Source organism: Salvia hispanica, chromosome 5 (genome assembly GCF_029641045.1).
Source record: "Salvia hispanica isolate PSC_SH4W2 chromosome 5, Shi_PSC_v1, whole genome shotgun sequence".
Taxonomy (NCBI): domain Eukaryota; kingdom Viridiplantae; phylum Streptophyta; class Magnoliopsida; order Lamiales; family Lamiaceae; genus Salvia; species Salvia hispanica.
The window spans coordinates 34,750,865-34,769,395 of NC_142696.1; the positions used below are offsets into that span (position 1 = coordinate 34,750,865).

Sequence of the window (18,531 nt, forward strand, 5' to 3'; positions counted from 1 at the left end):
ATAATTTAATATCTACATAAGTTTCCAACTAAATTATGATTGCAACATTCAATTTTGACTATATCTAATTTTTTTTCTTATATTTTTTCTATCTAAGAGGTAAAAAAGATGGTTCTGAAGTTTAACTTCAAGAATATTATGTATTCAACATTTAATTTTTTTTCTTATATTTTTTTTTATCTAAGAGATAAAAAAGATAGTTCTGAAGTTTAACTTCGAGAATATTATGTATTCAAATCTTGATATTTGATGAATAATTATAGAATTTCACCTTTGAAATTCTTTTGTTTGATTATCGAATTTTTTTCCTTTGACTTCGATATGTAAGTATACACAATACATTATTTTGTCTGATTTTCGAAATTTTGTCCTTTAATTTTGATATGTAATATATTGGGTGCAAATTCATTTATTATAGTCAAAATATAATTTTCTCATGTATCATAAAATTGATAATAAAATACACACTTCGATAATTTTAGAAACTTTTTTATCTAGAAGATTTGCTTCCCGAGTTGTGGGTACGTACTCGCAAAATATCAAATACTACACTATGATCGAAACATAAAAAGAGTGTTTAAATCGTAAAAGTAAATACCATTCTGATTAAAATTCTATCTACAAGTAAGCTTCAAATATGGATTTCCTCACTCCAACGCATGAAGAATTGAATAAATATACCCAAACCACCAAAATTATCTCCATAAAAATCTAAAAAAATAAAAGAATAAAAAACAATTAAACTCAGTGGATTAAATAAGTAATCGCCAGCGCAAGCAGCAGCAGGGTGTAAGCAATTCCTTGATCAATCGCAGTGCCTGCATTACCAAATCACCAAAATTTGAGCAATTTTTCAAATTAAAAACCTCAACAGGAAAGAGCATAGTGAAATTAAATCACCGTCGTTGGAAGGCGCCGGTGCTGGTGAAGGAGCGCCGCCCTCTCCGGCTGCGAATTGGCGAAGCGTCACCAGTATAAAAGCGATTATCGGAAGGCCGACGAAGCTCCTCATGGCGATCGAAGAATCGAGACTGGAAATCGAGAGAAAAAGATGAAGAGAATAGGAATTTGGGGATCGAAAGGGCAAAAGGGTAAAAAAAGAAGAAATTTCAATATTCGAGAAAGAATGAATGTTGATTAATTAATATACCAAAAAAAAAAAAAGAAAAATGAATGGCGAAGGGGTTAGGATTTACAAGGGGTATATATAGGGTACGGTGATTGGTGGACGAGTCGAAGTCGTGTTTGGAGAAGGTTCCAAGAAAACGCGTTTGAGTTGAATACAAGGAAAATGAAATCGCACGTGTTCAATTCAAGCTGGCTGGCATTTCAGTATCACGACGGCTGTAATAATATGGTCAATTTGGCAATGTATTGTAAAAGCTAAATTATGACTATGTACATACTGAAAATGAAAATGGAATTCTAATCAAGACTGGTAATCAACAAAATTTATATACCCATTTTATCAATATTTTGGTATATATACTGAGGCTCCTATTCTAGGGCTGGGGAAAAATACCGAAATACCGAAATACCGGCCTTATCGTATCGAAAAAATACCGAAAATACCGAATTTTTGGTATACCGTGACTTTCGGTACGGTATGATATCTTACCGAAAGATTCCGGTAAGGTAACGGTATGAATTTTCAAATACCGCGGTATACCGCTGCATACCGAAATTCGGTATATACCGTAAATTAAGGTATATACCGTAAACTAAGGTATATACCACAAAAATATAAACACAATTATATATAAAAATATATTTTATATATTTTTAAATTATAAAATCTATCATAAAATATAAATATAATTATGAATACATTATATTTAATTTATTTTTAAAATTATAAAATATAAATAATATTCTAGAAACTTTAATTTTTTATTTTAATTGATGTTGAAAGTCAGGTATACTGTAAAAGTAAGGTATACCGAACTTCGGTACGGTATACCGAAAATGAGATACGGTATTGGTATGGAAATTCGTCATACCGAAAATAAGGTATATCGAAGTTCGGTATACCGAAAACTTTGGTAAGGTAAAGGTATGACTTTTTCGCTTACCGTATTTACGGTAAGGTATACGGTATGGTGGTTTCGGTAAGGTATACCGTACCTACCCACCCCTATCCTATTCTAATGCTTTTAGCACCCTAATCCAAAATCAAAATTAAATCTTCACCCTTGGATTTTAAAATGAGTGGATGAGATTAAAGCTAACAAAATCTCAATAAATAGTAGACAAAATATCAACAAAAGGGTAATATCGTCATTATGTTATCATATGATAATTTTCGTGAGTGTTTTTTTATATCAACATTGTGTATTACAAATATCAACAATATGACATTAGAATATCAACACAAGGACAAGAAAATATCAACACATTTTTATTGAGATTGGACATGCATAATATTGAGATTTTGCCTACAATATATTGAGATTTTTTGTTGCATTTGTTGAAAATAGCTGCTTATCAACATATACGAAAATTGAAATATAATTTATCAAATTTCATCATCCGAACATCGTCGGAACATATGCAATTGAGATCTCGTTGGAATTCTTATTAAATTATCTTTAATTTGATATATTTTTTGCGAAAAAATAATTTAAATTGAAAGAGTTACGTAAATTTAAAGATTTGAGATGATTTTGAGGAGAGAGAAAGTAGTTAGTTTTAATTATTACATGTAGGATTTGACATTAATACCCTTTAAATTTAATTAATAATTATTTAAATTTAAAATATATTACACTTCGCTCTTCATATTAATCACAAGATCTTCTAATCTAATGATTGAAAATTGGTCTCAATTTGGAATTGGTAATTAGTTAGCAATTGATTACATCCCTATATACTGATAGCTAATAGTATTAGTGAATGTTCATATTATATGTTATTTTAAATACTACTCCTTTATTCAAGATAATATACAGGTACGAGTCATTGTTATATTTATTATTTTTAATTATGATAATTATAATTATAAAATAAGTAATTATATTTTATTTCTATTCCTGATTCACAATGAGATAAAAACACCCACAACTTGCAAGAAACTTTGAAAGATATATTAATTGGGCAAATAAATATAATCAAACAATATTAAATACTAGTCTAAGATATTCATCCTCCGATCCCCCCTCACACTAATGTTAAATAGATCTTCTCTATATTATACAAACACATACTTTTCAATTTATACAACTAGAATTTTTGCATAGGAGAAGTATGAGTAGTTATTTAATACACTTAGGGGGTTTTCGGTTGCCAAAATTAAATCTCATAATTAAATATATATCATGTTTGGTTCATAAAATTGAACCCTACAACTTAATTCTAGATGAATAGTCTCATGATAATTAGTCATAGCCTCCTCCCTCCAACTAAAATAATCTTACAACTTAATTCTAGATGGATAGTTTCATGATTATTAGTCATGGTAACCGAACGTCACCTTAGAAACTAAAGTTTGACAATGAATTGAAGTGACAATAGGCAAACATAGCGGCGCGCACCTTAAATTATTTTGATAGTGATCTGATTCATGCTGTGTTGTGGCATGAGAATTCGCATAATTGGCTTCAAATTAGTGTTTCTTGTGGTTTGTTTGATTAAAAATTGGAATCCTATTACATTGACGTATTTCGAACAATATTCATAATACTCCGTTCAAAAACATATGATAATATTTGGAAAAAGTGGTTTTTATTCTCAATAAACATTAATTGTGTGAGGACGAGCCAACTGCGACGTTCATCTTACAAGGAAGACTAAACACTATGGAGAATCTATTAAGTCGAAGAGGTGTGTATGAACGGGCCAAAATTATTGAGCACGTTCTTTTCTAGAGGTGAGCAAAATATCCAGAAAATCTAATCCGAATCATATTGAAATTTAAAATTTAGTTCGTATTTTCGGTTTGGATCGGACGATTTTTTTAGGAATTTTGAATGTTCGAATCGGATAAAATAATTTAAAATCCAAAGTAATCCTAAATTCGAAATATATTTATACATATATTACTATAATAATAATAGTATATTAGCAATTATAAACTTAACATACATAAAACCTTTGTGTTGAACAGTCTAATGGTATTTGCATACTACCTCCGTATTTTTAAAAAACAAAAACTATTTCCATTTTGAACCGTTTCTTAAAAATAGAAATTTTAGAATCATCCTATTTTTGGACGTGGATCCCACAATACACTAACACTATTTCCACTATTTTTTTCTCTTCCTCTCTCTTACTTTATTCATTTTTTACATTCTCTTTCTTACTTTACCAATTTTTCTCTCTTACTTTACCAATTGTGCATTAAAATTCGTGTCATTTCAAATATTTTTATTTTTCAAATACGGAGGTAGTATTTGGTATTGGATTTTCATAATTTTATTATTTTTGGTATTGGATTTTCGGTCTATGCAATTTCAAAATTATCGTATTGAATCGAATTTCGTAGTTCAGATTTGAAATTTTTGTATATGAATTTTTTGGGCAGTTTAATCGAATTTGATTCATTAGATTTTCATATAAAATATAAATGAGCTAAAATTTGATCAAAATTTTGAATGCTTGCCCCTAGTATTTTAGTTGCATTGATCTAGCAGTCTTCGGTGCCATTATGCCTGTGACTGTGAGTAATGTGAGTAGTCCCATTCAAAGGTCTTAACCAAAGAGCTCCCTCTCCCCTTGTATTAAGGATGAGCACAAATATCCAAAATCCAAAAACTTGATCAGAATCTAACCAACAAAATTTAAAATTTGGATTTGTTGGATTTTTGGTTGGGTCGTATTTTTAAAAAATTATGGATGTTCAGATCATCGGATTAGATGCTTATATATTTTTAAGCAATTGCATATTTTTCCAAATAGGATAGGACGTTTGAATTTGAATTTTTTGGACAATTCGATCAAACCAAATTTCATAAAATTTTGGATTTTCAGATCAGATTGAACAAAAATCTGATCCAAGATCCAAATATAGGGCTGGGGAAAAATACCGAAATACCGAAATACCGGCCTTATCGTATCGAAAAAATACCGAAAATACCGAATTTTTGGTATACCGTGACTTTCGGTACGGTATGATATCTTACCGAAAGATTCCGGTAAGGTAACGGTATGAATTTTCAAATACCGCGGTATACCGCTGCATACCGAAATTCGGTATATACCGTAAATTAAGGTATATACCGTAAACTAAGGTATATACCACAAAAATATAAACACAATTATATATAAAAATATATTTTATATATTTTTAAATTATAAAATCTATCATAAAATATAAATATAATTATGAATACATTATATTTAATTTATTTTTAAAATTATAAAATATAAATAATATTCTAGAAACTTTAATTTTTTATTTTAATTGATGTTGAAAGTCAGGTATACTGTAAAAGTAAGGTATACCGAACTTCGGTACGGTATACCGAAAATGAGATACGGTATTGGTATGGAAATTCGTCATACCGAAAATAAGGTATATCGAAGTTCGGTATACCGAAAACTTTGGTAAGGTAAAGGTATGACTTTTTCGCTTACCGTATTTACGGTAAGGTATACGGTATGGTGGTTTCGGTAAGGTATACCGTACCTACCCACCCCTATCCAAATATGCACCATTGTTTTGTATGCCTAGAGATCAGAAATTTAACAAGAAAATTTGATTTGATTTGTTCTACGTTAACTCATGGTCCATATGAAAAATTCAATACAAATTCAATATGGAGATGAGAAGACTACTTTGGTATCTCAACATATGTAGTACTCCTTCCGTCCCCCATTACTTGACACGGTTTGACCCGGCACGGGTTTTAAGAAATGTAATGGAAAGTGTGTTGAAAAAGTTGGTGGGATGTGGGTCATACTTTTAAAGTATTAGTTTTATAATAAATGTGAGTAGGAATGAATTAGTGGAATGTGGGGTTCACTACCAAAAATGAAAAAAGTGAAGTGTGTCAAGTAATGGGGGACGGACCAAAATGGCAAACTGTGTCAAGTAATGGGGGACGGAGGGAGTAACAAATATTGGTGGCTATTATTTTTCACACCCGAGCAAATGAATGATACTTCGAACAATGTTAGAAATTGTACTGGAGTGTTAATGTTAGACAGTGATTGTGCAACACCTGGGGAAGGCGCCGGCATAAGCCAAGAATCAAATTAAATTCTGAACTTTCAATAGTGTTTCATTTGGATTTTGGGTACGTGGCTGGATGTTATTATGGATGGGACTTGGGAGAGTAGACTATATCAATGGTTAACATAGTTCATGAAAAAATTGGCACAATTTCATTTTTAGTTCGTAAAACATTTCACACTCGTCTCCACCTTATTTTATTCACCATAGCCACCATATAAAAAATGATTGAATTTTTATTGCATTTACAAATTATAAATATTTTTTTAATAAATAAGTATTCATGGGTGCACTCTGCGATACGAAACCAGAGCACTATTATACACCAGAGTTAAAATGACAATTTAGACAAACAATCTAATGTACATAGGCAAGCAATTCGGTATATGGTTCCAAGCAATTTGCGATACTAAATCAGAGATAATCAAATAATTTGTGATACATAGACAAACAAGCATGCAACCTGGCTGGATAAAATTGAATCTTCTCCTAAATCTAAGTCTCATTAGTGGTACATTGTCATTTTAATTGTGATTGTCATTTTAATATAATAAATTATAAATATAACCCCATGGGCCATAACAAAATGCGATATGTTCTTGGCCAACTTCGACAATTGAAATTGATCGGAGAATTCACTCATCTAAACAATACATGGGCTCTTATATATTATTAATTCAATTTCATTAACAAAGAAATGGATTAAAAGTTAAAAGCATTTGTTGTCTTCAAACTCCAAGACTTGTTGGACTTGTAAATAGTTCTTCCTTATATTCTTCAATATAAGTTTGGAATTTGGTTAGTTCATGGTCGTACTAAGGAGCTTTATCGACCTTGGATAATTTATGCTCATACCAGAGAGCTTTATTAATCATAAATCTTTTGCTAGTGCTCTTAAGAAATATGTAGATTTTTTATACTCACGTTAATGAGTCTTCATTTTAGATTTCGATTTGTAGGTTTTTTTTACGTACTCTTCCGTCCCATTAAAGATGATCAATTTTCCTTTTTTATTTGTTTAAATCAAGATGACCCATTATTTAAAATAGAAACACATTTATTTCTATTTTGTTGTCTCTCTTACTTTACTCTCTCCACTTAACACACAAAATAAAACTGCATAAAATTTCATACCGTCCAAGGAAGGGTTCATCTTCCTTGGGACGGAAGGAGTACTCATGTAACAATCCTAACCCGAAACATGCATCATTTTATACATTTGTTTTTATATATAAGTACATTTTTATATTATTATTTGTACAATAAGTATTATAATATATATATATATATATATATATATATATATATATATATATATAGGGTCCTGTTAGGTTGAGATTTTTGGGCCTAATTGAGAATTGAGATGCAATCTCAGCCACATTTCTGTTCAAAAATGTTCCAGTTGTATTCAAAACACGCCGCTAAACTCTCGAACATTTCTCTGAGTTCTCTCCCAAATTTCTTCTACAATTCTGCATCTTCTCTCCCCTTCGTCGCAATTCATCTCCTAATCTTAGACTTCGTTCAGTTTTCTACATCAATTAATTTCCAAAAATGAGGATCGAAGAAGTAGTTGAAGCTGAAGCACCGATTGTAGCCAGAAAAAGGCATTCCAAATCGGCGGTCGTTGAAGCGAATTCTTCAGGTTAGAAATTGATTCAAATTTTAAGTATATTGCTTCGATTTTAGTGTATTAAAACAGATCTGGATTTGTTTTCTTCTGAATTCGATTTCTGCTGATTTTTTTGTTGTTGATTAGCAATGGTAGAATCGGAAGAGAGGGAAATCAACAAGGCTGCTGGAAAAAACGAAAGAGAACATGCATCTGCTTCCAGTTAAGGATTTGTTTAAATTTTTAATATTATTGACATTTCATATAATAGCTACTGACATAGTTATGATAATAGACTTGTGTTTTCTATAAACAGCATATACTTGTCATTGAGATGATATTGTATACTGTTGACATAGTGTATGCTTGTTTGGATTGTTGTTGACATTATAAACTTTAACAATTGATATAAAAGTAATAAGATAGTTATGTTTGCTTTAAACATGATATACTTGTTATTGACATAGTGTATACTTATTAGAATCGCTGTTGACATAGTCAAATTGACATAATAGTAACCAGATAATTGTGTTTGCTATATATGAGATATACTTGTTATTGACATTGATTTATTATGTACTTTATCTATTGACATAATTTTAAAAATATACACGCACTTGTTGTCGATAGGGTATACTTGTTATTGACATAGATTTATTGTGTACTTTATCTATTGACATAATCGTAATAACATACATGCATTTGTTGTCAACAGGGTATACTTTTTATTGACATGATATCGTGTATAATTGATATTGATTTATTCTGTTTGATTTTAAAACAGAGAAAAGAAAAATATCAAAGCAAACTAGGAGTGTTATTGAGATTAGAAGTGTAGATCAAATAAAAAATTTGAAAAAATAAAAGAAAAGTATAGAGGAAATACGAATAAACAGCGAAGATGAAGAGATGCACAATTAGAATAAAGAACAGACTCACATAAAGAGGAATGACCTCCTTGTTAACAGAGTTCACCTTAAGGATAAGGCCACTGTTCGAGGCCTTCGCCCCGATGTCGTTTATGGAAAATTTCTCAGTATTATTCCTCACTTTTGATATTTTCTATGATATTATGTTCTTTTTTCTTGATTTTGTATTTTCATGTCACAGTTTTTAAGAGGCCATTTTGCACTGATTTTCTCAAGTTCTGCTTTAAACGCTTTGAGGTTACTCTGTGGTCTTCTGCAAGAGAGTAATTCTGATCTTCATTTATTTCTTTCTTTTCCATTCATGTTTAGTTATTTATGAAAAATGTTTTATGATTTTGAATGCATGATTGCTCAGGCATAACATAGAAGGTGTTTTAACCAATATTACTGATGGGAGTGCAAACAGAAACAAGTTGCTATTCATTTGGGTAAGTAATGCAGTCACATACCAATTTGCATCACAAAAAAATGATTATAACAATTTATTAAGTTTCCTCAATTACATGAACATGACCAAATGTATCTCTTCCGTGGGCTACTAGGCTAAAAGTGGCGCAGGATGCTGCAAAAGGACTAGCATATCTTCATGAGGGCATGAAAATTCAAGTATAACTACTTTCTCTCTGTCGAAATTCGCCTCAACGTACCTCAGCAGCGTAACTTTATATAAAGAGATGGCTTTTCGTGTAGATTATATTCAGAGATTTCAAGTCTTCAAACATTATTTTGGATGAGCAGTGAAATGCTAAGCTCTCGGATTTTGGGTTGGCCAAATAAGGCCCTACTGATGGATTAAGTCATGTCTCTACTGCTAAGGGAGAGATCACCCAGACATTGGAGGAAGCGGATGAAATCAGGTGTTACTGTACAAGACAGAGGAGCGTCTTTCCTTCACCCCCTCGCAGTTGAGGCCTTACCGCGAGTGGGTCAACAAGAGGTGGGTTCTCCCTTTGGACCCCTCCTGCTCGTCGTATAAAGCTGATGTAAGCATCCTTTAAATGATACTTCTGTGAATTCGAATGGGTGATATGTGGCCTTGATGATTAATTGTTTGAACTTGTATAAGTTGTGAATATAAGTACTATTGTAATCTATTTGTTGTATGCTCGGATGTCCCATTTTGCTTTGTTGACAACTATTGCTCAAGTTAGAGATATATATATATATATATATGATTTCATATTAGAAGTAAATAAGTATCTTAAACCAATGTTTTCTTAGTAACTGAATCAACCAGTTATTTGATATTTCTCAAATGTGAAATTTGAAATTGACTTATCTCTAGATGTTCTTGCCTTGTAACACAGTAGTTGTCACCTGAAGTGGAAGCAGTGATTGGACATGTCTTTAACTTAGGAGACCATGTTGAAGCCATGATTGATGGAGATGGTTTTTATGGTGCTTTGAAGTGGAAGCAGTGATTGAACATGTCTTTAACTCAGGAGACCATGTTGAAGCAATGATTGATGCAGATGGTTTTTATGGTGCTTGGTTCCCTGCAATTGTTCTTATAAAAACAGAGGCTTATAACTACTATATGATTGAGTACAAAAATTTGATGATGGATTATAATTGTTGTTGACATGGCTTGTACGTGTAGTTGAAGAACAAACATCAATGATTTGAAAGTGTAGTTGACATGACTTATAATTGTTGTTGACCTGGCTTGTACGTGTAGTTGACATGACTTATAATTGTTGTTGGTATGGCTTGTACGTGTAGTTGACATGGTTTGAAAGTTTAGTTGACATGACTTATAATTATTGTTGACATGGCTTGTACGTGTAGTTGACATGGTTTGAAAGTGTAGTTGACATGACTTATAATTGTTGTTGACATGGCTTGTACGTGTAATTGACATGGTTTGACAGTTTAGTTGACATGAATTATAATTGTTGTTGACATGGCTTGTACGTGTAGTTGACATATTATGTACCGTAGTTGACACGATATGTACCGTAGTTGACATGACTTGTATGTGCAATTGACAATGATACAAGACTCTGAAAACTGGATAAATGCAAATAGGCACAGATTGAATGAATTACAAAACAAGTACAAGGAATGGTTTACCCGTAGAAGCAAGAAGTAAACAACTGCCTTATTCTGATTTGAACAAAAAATGGTTTGAATATTTGATCTTAACATGTTTTTTAGATGGATATGTAAAACAATTATCACATCTGATTTTTAAACCATGAAGTCTATAATAATATATCAACTGTCAATCAGTTCAAAAACTTGAATTGATATGTCAACAACTTGAATTGAGATGTCAACAGCTTGAATTGAATGTCAACAGCTCAAAAACAATCCTTGTAACTAAAAAAATATACAACTATTTTTTCTTATTTTTTTAATTTGACACAAGTTCTGACATCATTATCATACAATACATTTTAATAGTTGGCATAATTACATCTGTTTAATTGACATTATATGTGTGTAGTTGATATGAATTGTATATGTAGTTGACATTATATGTGTGCAGTTGACATGAATTGTATATGTAGTTGACATAGATTATATATGTAGTTAACCATTTTTTGTCATTTGAAAAGCCCTCAACCAATAATTCAAGATGAAAAGCATAGCCAGAAGTAAAATTTCCATAAGCAAAATGATTAATTACGTGCCTAAAGTGCAAAATTAAATAAGATCCATCAAATGTCAACAAGTCGTATTAAAATGTCAACAACTGAAAAATAACACTTGTTATTCACATATCAATAGCCAGAATATCAAATGTCAACAACTCGTATTAAAACGTGAACAACTAAAAAATAACACTTATAATTCACATATCAATAGCCAGAATATCAAATGTCAACAACGCAGTATTAAAATGTCAACAATTAAAAAATAACACTAATAATTCACATATCAATAGCCAGAATATCAAATGTCAACAACTTGTATTAAAATGTCAACAACTAAAAAGTAACACTTATAATTCATATATCAATAGCCAGAATATCAAATGTCAACAACTTATAGCAAAACAACAGTGTGTCAACAAGGATTTCCAAAATCCATAATCAAAATCTCAAAAACTATGTCTCAAAATATGCAGCACCAACACACCAGTACCAACATCTCAAACATAATTCTCAACCTCATCTCCTTACTCTCCGGAGCTCTAATTCCACAGATCTCCCTCTCACCTTCAGATCTCTCACCGAGAAGCTGGAGCGTCATCAATTTTCCTCAAACTGGAGCGTCAACTATATGTTCTTGCAGAGCTCTTCTAATTTACTTGATCTCAGCTTCTCGCTTTCACTCACCAACTGCAAAAATCGAACAACGTCAACAACAAATCTGCAAAAATTGAAACCAGTAAAGCAAGAGCTTCATCTACCTCTACTAATTTCGCGAGGAGCTGCGCCTTTTCCTTCTTATCATCGAAAGCCTCAGCCGATTATTTATACTCTTTGTCCTATAAAATCTGAAGAAAGAGATAAATCAATCTGGAAATCAGAGATAGAATAAGAAAAATCATCAAATCATCAAATCAAAACTTCTTCTGACAGTCGATCCCCAATATCTTCACATCTCACGTCACGATTTCAACCTTTTTGCAGATCGCGACAACTTCCTTCCTCATCAGAGTCACGGAATCGAGCTCCTAATCAGCCACAGATCGCCGACATAGCTCCGATTCCTTCTCTCATGATTTTCTTCGTGAATTCACGAACCTCATCAATTTTATCCCTATCCAAACACAAAAGACAACAAACTGTGCCAAAATTTCATTATTGCATTTTTACTCCAGCTGCGATCGATTATATCAGAGGAATTCGACAGTTCGTCTTTGCCCTTCCAAGCATAAGAATAACAAAACTGAGCAAAATTTTGTTCAGGATCACGTTTGTAACAACCAAAAACGTACTCTGTATAGAAGAAACAACACGCACAAATCTCACCGGAAAAAAATCATGTGTGAACGGCTTCAGCGAAAAGCTGATAAATGACAATTGATTCCAACCAAATATTCAATTAACTCCAACAAGTTATTATCTAAAAAATAAAACAACAAAGATTTTAAAACAAAAGCAACAGTGAAACATAATTCACCCGAGAAGAGCGACACTATATGAATGTGAGAGAGACGAAACAAGCTGAAACATATAATGTCAACTATCATATCTTAAGTGACAACATAGAGGGTTTCTAAAATCCAGAATCAAAATTTCAACACTACATCTCAAAATATGCAGCACCAACACACTAACACCAACATCTCAGATATCCTACCATGGACACTCAACCATATCCATAACCCCTTCCTCCACCAACAAACACCACAGCTGGGGGGGGGGGTGCATTTTGGATACAATTATTTTGTATGTAAACAGAATGTCAACAAAGAGTATAGCTACATAAAATATTTAACATGTAACATACATCATGTCAACAGAATTGCATTTATATCTTCAGCCAGAGGATGCATTTTGGATACAACTATTTTGTATGTAATCAGAATGTCAACAAAGAGTATAGTTACATAGAATATTTAACAACTAACATACATCAAGTCAACAAATTTGCATTCATGTCAACAGAGTATAATTCACCAACATAACACAAAAAAATCATGTTAATGAAAATCAAACAAAATTACCTCCACCATTCGTCGACGTCGACTCTGAATATGATGAAGAATCCATCAGATAACACTTACGTATTGATTATGAACTGAAATCGAAGCTAAAGATGAAAAAGCAAAAAAAAAAAACTGATTAGGAACAGATTTGACTGGGCATCGACAAATAAAACATAAAAACAGAATCAAAGTGGTAAAATCGACCGAAAAACTTCAAAATCAACACCGAAATCCGTCGAACTGGTCGTCTATTTTTGGAAAATTGATATGCTAAGGAATCGTCGAATCAGAGATAGTTGAAATCGTTGAAATCGTCTGAATTCTAATTTTTCAATCAATTGAATCATAAATCCTTGGAATAGATTCATCAGAGAACTCAAACAAATCGCAAATCTCACAGAAATCGCCGATGAAAGCTGAAGAGTCCTAAATTAAAACATGAAATGACTATTATACCCTTTCATATTAAATTAAGCTAAAAATATTTATTGTGCGGCAAAATCTGGACCACTCATTTAATAAAAGATCAATTGAGATTATTTAGGCTAATTGAGAAATGAGATGCAATATCAGCCACTCATTTTTATTAAATGAGTGGTCCAGATTTTGCCACACAATAAATATTTTTAGCTTAATTTATTATGAAAGGACGTAATAGTAATTTTATGCTTATTTGCTAATCTCTCACGCAAGGCGGCGGAGTTCTAAATCCAGATCCAATTTCGTCGGAGCTGGTCACGATTCGCCTTCGCCGCGGTGGTGAAATCGTCTCCATCGGTAAGTTTGCGCGGTCGCTGCTCGGCACGTGCGGCAACGGCAGCGATAATCGCAGCATCGAGGTCGGGTGAGAGGTCTGCGAGGGATCGGCTGATTTTGTGCAGAAAATTCGACTGAATCCGGCGGGATCGTCGATTGCGGTGGTGAGGGAACTGCCTTTCTCTCTCTGTAAATTAATTTTCGTGGTGAGCATCTGGTGAGTGGAATGTAGCGGATTGGATAATACGAAACGATCTAACCTCTCATTTCGTAGTTATAAAATTCTCACTTTTCCGAGTTCAAGTTTGAATCGTGATTGTTGAATTGCTGGTGCATTTTTGTAGCTGTTGAAGGAGAAGGCGTGGGAGCTCGATTTTGTTCAGAGAATCATGGAATTGTTTTTGTACTCTGATTGGATTTCTGATACGAATATTTTGACTCCAGAGGTTTCGATTAATTGTGCTCTTCTGTGTTGTTTTTTCTTCCGTTTCCGGAAATTAATCTGGATTTTTTGTTCGACAGGTAGTGCTGGAGATATATGATTATTATCCTGGTTCAGAAGATCTGAATTGGAAGTTGTGATTTATTGTTCTTTCATTGTCAATCGGGACGTGCGTGGCGGAATTACTGTGTTTAGACATATAATTTCAGCAAATATGATTCTCTGTTCACCGCTTCTGAGATAATGATATGAATGCTTCGCTTCGAAATCCAGATTTCGTTAGGTAATTTGATTCTTCGTTATAAGATGACGAGCGTTGAATTTTCTCCCTAACTGATGAAATTGTTTGCCCTCGCAATTGCAGATTTGGATGGTTCTGTTAGCTGATTTATCTAATTTCCGGAAGCAGAAGGAAAATCTGGATTGTATGAGGAAGAACAAAGTACAGTGAACAGAATTGAAGTTCGCCGGTAACGCAAATATTGTTTTTCAAAAAATTGTTTTCTCATGATTTCTGTTTCGATCTTTACCAAAGAGTTCCCTAAAATATTATTGTTGACATAAATTATATAAGTTGTTGACATGAAAATGTTTATTGTTGACATGAATTATATAGCTCGTTGACATAATAACTTTTGTTATTGACATGAATTATATAAGTCGTTGGCATAAATTTTATGAAAATTGTTGTTGACATAAATTATATGTAAAACATTGTTGTTGACATGAATTATATGTAAAACGTTATTGTTGACATAAATAATATACGTTGTTGACATGAAAATATTTGTCGTTGACATAATAGTTGATATAAATAAAGTTTGTTGTTGACATCGTAGTTCACATAAATAAAGTTTGTTGTTGACATCGCAGTTGACATAAATAATGTTTGTTATTGACATTTGTCGTTGACATTAATTATAAGTGTTATTTTTTAGTTGTTGACATTTTAATACGAGTTGTTGACATTCGATAATCTCGGTATTGAAATGCTCTCGGTAAGGTGAGTGACGGATCGCGTAGAAGAGCACTTGGAGCTTTGACCATTGAAATGCTTTGTTCCAGTTCCCTTGCTGCCTCCCTTTGCAACTGGGCCTTCTTCGGCTTCAGTCTGTCCAGATTCACAAGGCACGTAAGTAGCTAGTAACACCGTGTTTATCTTTGATATCTTTGTTGCTATTCTGTGCTGTTGTTTGGTGTGTTACTGGAATTGCTTTGAAGTGATATGAAGTAAAATGAGTTAAAATAACTACAATTGATCACTAGTTAATTGATGAGGAAATTATTGAATCTCGCTTTGGCAAAGGAGTTAGATAATAGAGTATATTATTGATGAATGTAACTGATTTACGTAGGTGAGGTAAGAGAAGCGTATGATAGGGTAGGATTTGAAGTGGTTACTGTTCGAATTACTGATTGCCTTTTTAATTCGAAATTTGTGAATTCATTTGTTAATTCTGTGGATTCGATTTTTCTAAAATCGAAAGCAAATTACAATTAATTTGTGAAATATATGGATGCAGCTTTTAATTTGATTGTGTTGCTGGAATTTTTGAGTTGTGTAGATAAGATGTTTGTGATATTGCCTAAAATATTATTGTTGACATAAATTATATAAGTTGTTGACATGAAGATGTTTATTTTTGACATGAATTATATAGCTTGTTGACATAATAACGTTTGTTGTTGACATAAATTATATAGGTCATTGGCATAAATTTTATGAAAAATGTTGTTGACATAAATTATATGTAAAACATTGTTGTTGACATGAATTATATGTAAAACGTTGTTGTTGACATAAATAATATAGGTCGTTGACATGAAAATATTTGTTATTGACATTAATTATTCGTAAAATGTTGCTGTTGACATAATAGTTGACATAAATAACGTTTGTTGTTGACATCGTAGTTTACATGAATAATGTTTGCTGTTGACATCATAGTTGACATGAATAATATTTGTTGTTGACATCGTAGTTGATATGTGAATTATAAGTGTTATTTTTTAGCTGTTGACATTTTAATACGAGTTGTTAACATTCGATACTCTGTATTGATATGTGAATTATAAGTGTTATTTGTTAGTTGTTGACATTTTAATACGAGTTGTTGACATTCGATATTCACGGTATTGATATGTAAATTATAAGTGTTATTTTTTAGTTGTTGACATTTTAATACGAGTTGTTGACATTCCCTAATCTCGCTATTGATATGTGAATTATAAGTGTTATTTTTTAGCTGTTGACATTTTAATACGAGTTGTTGACATTCGATATTCTCGGTATTGATATGTGAATTGTAAGTGTTATTTTTTAGTTGTTGATATTTTAATACGAGTTGTTGACATTCGATATTCTCGGTATTGATATGTGAATTGTAAGTGTTATTTGTTAGTTGTTGACATTCGATTTTTTCGGTATTGATATGTGAATAGTAAGTGTTATTTGTTAGTTGTTGACATTTTATTACGAGTTGTTGACATTCGATATTCTCGGTATTGATATGTGAATTGTAAGTGTTATTTTTTAGTTGTTGACATTTTCATACGAGTTGTTGACATTCGATATTCTCGGTATTGATATGTGAATTGTAAGTGTTATTTGTTAGTTGTTGACATTCAATATTCTCGGTATTGATGTGTGAATTGTAAGTGTTATTTTTTAGTTGTTGACATTTTAATACGAGTTGTTGACATTCGATATTCTCGGTATTGATATGTGAATTGTAAGTGTTATTTGTTAGTTGTTGACATTTTATTACGAGTTGTTGACATTCGATATTCTCGGTATTGATATGTGAATAGTAAGTGTTATTTGTTAGTTGTTGACATTTTCATACAAGTTGTTGACATTCGATATTTTCGGTATTGATATGTGAATAGTAAGTGTTATTTGTTAGTTGTTGACATTTGCATACGAGTTGTTGACATTCGATAATCTCGGTATTGATATATGAATTGTAAGCGTTATTTGTTAGTTGTTGACATTTTAATAAGTGTTATTTTATTGAATGTTGAAGATTTGAAGATTTGAAGAATGTTGAAGATTTGAAGATTTGAAGATTCGAAGATTTGAAGAATGTTGAAGATTTGAAGATTTGAAGATATGAATGTTGAAGATTTGAAGATTTGAATGTTGAAGAGATTTGAAGAATGTTGAAGATTTGAAGATTTGAATGTTGAAGAGATTTGAAGAATGTTGAAGATTTGAAGATAAGAATGTTGAAGATTTGAAGATTTGAAGATATAAATGTTGAAGATTTGAAGATTTGAAGATATGAATGTTGAAGATTTGAAGATATGAATGTTGAATGTTGAAGATTTGAAGATTTGAATGTTGGAGATTTGAAGATTTGAATGTTGAAGATTTGAAGATTTGAAGACTTTGCAGCTAGAGTTTTAGAGAGAATTTTAGAAAATGTTTTCAAACACAATTTAATGAAAAGACAATTATACCCCCTTGTTGACATAATGTGGTATTTGTTGACATTTTGTTAATCTTGTGGATTAGTGGCCCATATTGCATCTCATTTCTCAATTTAACTAAATAATCTCAACCTAACATATATATATATATATATATATGGGGTGCATTATAATGATAACCCCAATTTGTGTGATAACCCTATAACTAAATCTCCACCACACATTTTTAAAATATATAGTCTAGATTTAATCTAACAAAAACTATCATTTTATCAAATAAAACTATCATTTTCGGATATATTAAGGGAAAAATTGTCATTTCATTTTAAAATTTGGTGGGAAAGAAGAAACTTGACTCAGACGTTAACATTCGATTTCTCACAACTCAAACCCTCTATCAATATCTCCCACAATCAAACCCTCCGAATCCCGTTTCAAACCCTACGAATCGAAGGAAAAATCATCACAATTCTAGAATATGTCGAAGGAAAACGCTGAAGCTTCACCGAAGAAAGGTTGGATGAAGTTTATTACTTATTTCACTTTTGATTTTGCTCGATTTATCATTTTGCTGAAGATTTTGTCGAT

The 18,531-nt window shown here is 31.8% G+C and overlaps 3 long non-coding RNA genes across 8 annotated transcripts; 2 read left to right on the forward strand and 1 right to left on the reverse strand.

Annotated features, from left to right (window-relative positions):
• Positions 1–576: 576 nt before the first annotated feature.
• LOC125213964 (uncharacterized) lies at positions 577–1,172 on the reverse strand. The gene is made up of 2 exons (XR_007175043.1): positions 901–1,172; positions 577–818 (listed from the first exon to the last, which is right to left on the reverse strand). It is a non-coding gene; the product is annotated as an uncharacterized LOC125213964 (long non-coding RNA).
• An 8,088-nt stretch (positions 1,173–9,260) lies between these two features.
• Positions 9,261–10,120, forward strand: LOC148926708 (uncharacterized). The gene is made up of 3 exons (XR_016130303.1): positions 9,261–9,316; positions 9,401–9,693; positions 10,021–10,120. It is a non-coding gene; the product is annotated as an uncharacterized LOC148926708 (long non-coding RNA).
• Positions 10,121–14,043: 3,923 nt separating this feature from the next.
• Positions 14,044–18,035, forward strand: LOC148926709 (uncharacterized). Of its 6 annotated transcripts, none has more exons than XR_016130401.1 (4): positions 14,044–14,515; positions 14,592–14,794; positions 14,876–15,643; positions 17,538–18,035. It is a non-coding gene; the product is annotated as an uncharacterized LOC148926709 (long non-coding RNA). The 6 variants fall into 6 exon arrangements; XR_016130405.1 differs by having other exon boundaries at positions 14,876–14,981; positions 15,450–18,035; XR_016130404.1 differs by having other exon boundaries at positions 14,876–14,981; positions 15,515–18,035.
• The last annotated feature ends 496 nt before the right edge of the window (positions 18,036–18,531 follow it).